Source organism: Micrasema longulum, unplaced genomic scaffold, assembly GCF_059751315.1.
Source record: "Micrasema longulum isolate JH-2025_06_02 unplaced genomic scaffold, ASM5975131v1 h1tg000192l, whole genome shotgun sequence".
NCBI lineage: Eukaryota > Metazoa > Arthropoda > Insecta > Trichoptera > Brachycentridae > Micrasema > Micrasema longulum.
In genome coordinates, this window is record NW_028277397.1 from 199,433 (window position 1) to 204,686 (window position 5,254).

Genomic DNA, 5,254 nt, shown 5'->3' on the forward strand with positions numbered 1-5,254 from the left:
TAATTATTTATCACATTGAACTTAAATACATTTAAATTATTACTGTTAGTCAGTATTGTTCAGTATTTGCCGTTTTAGTGTATTTTATTTATTTAAAGCCCATATAGTTTAAAATAAAACCCCAAATGCATATGTAACTTGAAATCATTTAAATTAAAACACGCACCCTAAAACCAAAACTTCAGTAAGTCGAAATTCTATAACAATATTATTTAGGACTAAAACAGATTCACCAAAGTGGTATATTATATAACACCTTCCTATAGATATCAGATAATAACAATTTTAAAGGATAATTCTCAGGAAAAAACATTAGTCTACACTGTAATATTTCCAGTGCTAAGCCTTGTACCTTCAAACAGATAAAGCCTTGAGTGATATTTTCACAGTGCTGAAATTTAAGGTAATGTAGGGGTGAGATAGGAAGGGTAGATTTCAGGAAATGTAGCCCTCACGGAAACCGATTCACGGATTGGGATGTTTGCTTTCTCAAAATAAGGAAATGCCTTTCAAGGGTTGCTTTAACATCCGAAATGTTATTTTAACACCGTAAATCGATTTTATTTAATAGAAAAATTACCATCCGTTGGCAAGAAAAAAAACATTTGCGACTAATTTCTAAACTTTAAAAAAAAAGTAAAAACGAAGGTTTTTTCCGTGTCCTGGTGAATGAAGAATACAGTTATGTATGTGAAATAGAATGTTAAACCGGCCGATGTATAAATATTTATTTAACCTTTTTAAAATACTGTTTATTTATTTTTTTATTTGCATCACAACAGGTCCGGAAAGGAATTTTTTTTTTGGTCTTACCGGGAATTAAACTCGGAACCTTCCATGCGTTAGTCAAATGTCTAAAACACTACACCACGGAGGCCGTCATACATGTATAAGAAGGTAAATAAATAAAGATTTAAATGATAACGCTGATTTTTACTGTTTAAAAATAGCTTAATTCGCAATTTTAATTAAAGTGGATGCACTAATTAAGATCCCCTAAAAGGTTTTGTTGCATAAGACAAGATATTATAATATGTAATTCAGATGTTCAGATATTATTATATGTAGAAAGCAAGTATTGGACTTTATAACTTATTTAAGGGGACTAAATGTATATTATTATTAACTCACCATCTTTAGTTTTATAAAATGGTTTTTTTATTTGAAAAAATTAAATATTTTTTATAAATCAATAACCATAAAAATAGTAGATACATACATTCGCCAGCCAAAAACAAATGAAAGTTATCACTAGAGCTTTGACAGAGTGCTGCAGATTGAATAAACACCTAGCTAGTATGACTCTTTCTGAAACTCTTAGATGTAGGTTCTTCACTGCATATGAGGAAACACATTCTATGTGAATATGATGCTTTATATCAACAAAAAAATCGCATCCTCGGAAGACCACTATTTAAACCCGAGGACATTAGGGAGCTCACCCCTTACCTGGTAGCCCGATACTTTATGGATCAAGGCTTGGAGTGGGAGATTTGTGAAAATGAAAACTCTTGCTGGACTTGGGCTTAGAGGGCGAGAATTAATTTACGGAGGCTTGTCACAATTAATCTTCACAGGTCGCAGAGACATCAGAAACTTATATTCCATCACTATTTCAAAGAATAAAAAAAAGTATGTGGGATTTTAGTCGTTGTGGGTAGGAGCTCCAACTTCAGTTGGAGATTGACAGAAAAAAAAAGATTGATGGTTTTTTAAAAAAAAATTATTTTTCAAAAATATTAACAAAATAGTATTAATTTAAAGTCCTGTTGACGAGTTGTATGTATGTTATTCTTATAAATTGCATCGATTATTCACCCTTAACCTACAATAATAATAATTTTACTTGAAAAACATTACGTATTACATTATCGAAAATTAAAAACTCACTAATCACTAATACAAAAAACCTTTTTCTATTAACCATAATTTGAGTAAACGTCTCACCCCTGTATTTAACTCAGTATTTTTAAAATTGCTTGGTAACATGTAAAATATTTTAGGCATACTGTATTGCAGTGTCTTTTTTCCATATTTATTGGAATATCTAGGAACAACGAGCCCTTCCATACTAGTAAACCTGGTGTTGTAATCATGTACCAACTTGTGTTTATACTCGAAGTGCGACGTATAATTAATTTGTACCAAAATAGAGCCCTAACAGATAATTTATTTACAGATTTATACATCAATGATATTGTAATATTGTTTCAAGGTGTATTCATAACGTGGCAAATATAAGGTAAAATGAATTGAATTATGTCGCGCGAGTGTAACGGCTATGATATGTTGCGCTGATTCGGTTGGGCAGACTGACGTTACTACGCCTTGTGGTCTCTTTATAGGCCGCGTTCCTTTGTTCTTCATATTTTCACTACGGGAACAAAGTTAATGTACTCCAAGATGTTGCTTTTATGTGGATGGGCATCTTATTTGCAACACTGTTGCGCTTGCAGAATATTATATTGTATAGCATTCAATAAAAAATGCTAACTTGCTTCCTCGACCGTTGCTCTGTATTTCAGGTGAAATCATTGTACATACGTGTGTGTCATCGATCAATGGACTATCACTCACTCCAAGTATATAAATTGAGTCAAACTTTTTTTTATAACAAATACAATATAATATTTTAATAAAACAGTTTATACACTAAAAAAAATATAAAAAACTGCTAGAAAATTATGAAATAAAGATGATAAAGGAAGAAGATTTTTTCAGTTTTGTATTTTACATATAAAAAATTAAATATTTGAAATTAATTTGACACTAAAAAATATTTTATTTAAAACGGTGTTTTTACACTAGAATATTTAATCGTCCCTGGAATGGTACCTGAAGCGTAAGACTGATCTTCTTACCGTCATTTTACAAAAATGATCATGTAAGGCTTCAATTTATGTACTAATACGATGTCCTATGCTCCATTAGGTGCATAATAGGAACGATGATGAAATATTTTATTTAATTGTATTTCAAAATGATATTTTGTTTTCAGAAATTCCACACAAATAAAACATGCTGTATGTATATCAATGTTATTTCTTTTTTAAAACTCTGGGGGTAAACCATAGTACATTTAAATTTTCTACAAACATTTGAGCTTTAAAACATAATTGTGTTTCTATGATAATAATGAAACTTGTCAACAAAAAGCTCATGTACAAAGTACACTGTATTGTATCATTCCATTATTTAAACCCCTGGAGATGCAAACCATATCAAAGACCTTAAATCTCTTAGTTTAGGGTTGTTTTAAAAAACATTCCGGTTTCTAGAAAAAAACAGCCCCAAAAAAACAAAATCCTTATACACTTTGGTTTGATTTTCTTCCAGAGTTATTGTTGATCTGCCATAAATGTACTACTTCACCATCACGCCGTTTCTCCGTAGGGGTAGACATAGTGGATGGACTGCCACACACGTCAATCCTGAAATATATTTTTAGCTTCTTCCCCATTAATACATCTTGTCATAAATGCCCCATCGAGTGTGTCTGCTTTCGACGTGACCAAATTTAAAATTATGATTTATCTGATCATGCCAAAACTTTTTTGGTCGTCCACGTCTTAAGTTACCATTCATTCTCGCCATATATATCAGTTTTACCATTCTTTCGTCAGCATTCGTTCTACATGATCAAATCATCTTAGTCACACTTTCATTATTTTAAAAATTATTTACATTATATTATTACAAATTTGTATATCACCTTTTACCGGTTTTTCCATGTCTACCGATTTCGAGACGTAACCATATCTTGTCAGGACACAAATTACAATGACGATTAAATACAATACATACACTTATATATTCATATACAAGTATATGTCTGTAAATCAAGGACCTTAAACAACTCGCCTAATGAACTTAAAGTAATCAAAGATCATACTTAATTCAAGTTAAAAATGTTTATCGATCAACCACCTAAATTAACCATCGTTTTTTTTTTTATATTTTTAAAATAAACCATTTCAAAACATTATTTTATATAATCCTTTAAAAAAATACAATTATCTATATTTGTTGTAACAGAGAGAAAAAATATTTTTGAGAAGAAAAAACGGAAGTCAAGGCATTTACAGAGCTAATGACCAGTCATTAATTTATTATTTATTTATTTATTTACATACATAAGTTTATTGTATATTATTTGAGACATAAGTCCTAACTCCATGGAATCAAAAGTCCAGTGATGAGATAGGAAGGTAAAATTGGCTGGTTTTAGTGGCCACTTTACACACAGTGTAACTTTTACCATTTTGGCCATGTTTAAAAAGTATAGTCAATGTTATACAGTGTGCAAAGTGGCCACTTAAACCAGACAATGACAGGTTATAAGCTCTGTAAATACCAAAACTTAAATATCCCCTTCTCGAAATGTTTTCTTTTTTTTTTGCAACAAATTTTAAGTTAAAATAAATTAAGTTGCAGAAAATCCAGCATGTCTTCAAACATTTGGACATACTCAAAACATTGTTGGAAACAAATATTGTCCATGAAATTTTAATATCTGTTTTGGTTTCAAGATGGTTCATCAGTAACAGAATATTCATGGTAGAAAGGCATTGGCTAATCGCTATTGGGCCTTACTTATAAACCTGGTATAAAGTATAAAGCTTGTGCCGTATTTTACCAATATGCCTAGTCGTTACTTTATACTTAGTTTATGAGTAAGGCTCATTGGATAATAAATCTGCATACTTGTACAGCAGATGTAAAAGTTATTTCACTAACGTTGCAGGAAATTGCACGGTGCATTTCGGATTTAACTGCCTATTGCAAATTTTCATGGATCTATTCGCTGTGAACAAAGCTTTTCGTGAAAAATTCTGAAAGTCAGTGCTGCGTATTACTGAGTTTTTCCATCCTTTATTTTACTTGTTTAAAAAGTCTTTGTTACATTTAAATGTACGTGGCTTTTCTTAGGTAATAATCCTTAAAAAGGAAAGTCGAGATTCATAATTATTATCATCTCCTTTTCCGCACCCAGGGTGTATAGGGTACTTACTGCATCGGTTACTGAAATGACGAGTAATCAGTCTTATCTTCAGGTGCTCTTTCGTGAACAATAAAATATTGCAGTTTGAAAAACCTTAAACGTCAATATTTCACATCCCATCTCCCAGAAATCGAACTCAGAACCTCAAGAATCTTAGAAAAACACGCCAATCACTGCACAAATAAGGTGGACTATTATCCACTTGATTTTGTCAGCCAGAACTTTTATCTGAGAGCACCTATCGAGTCAAAT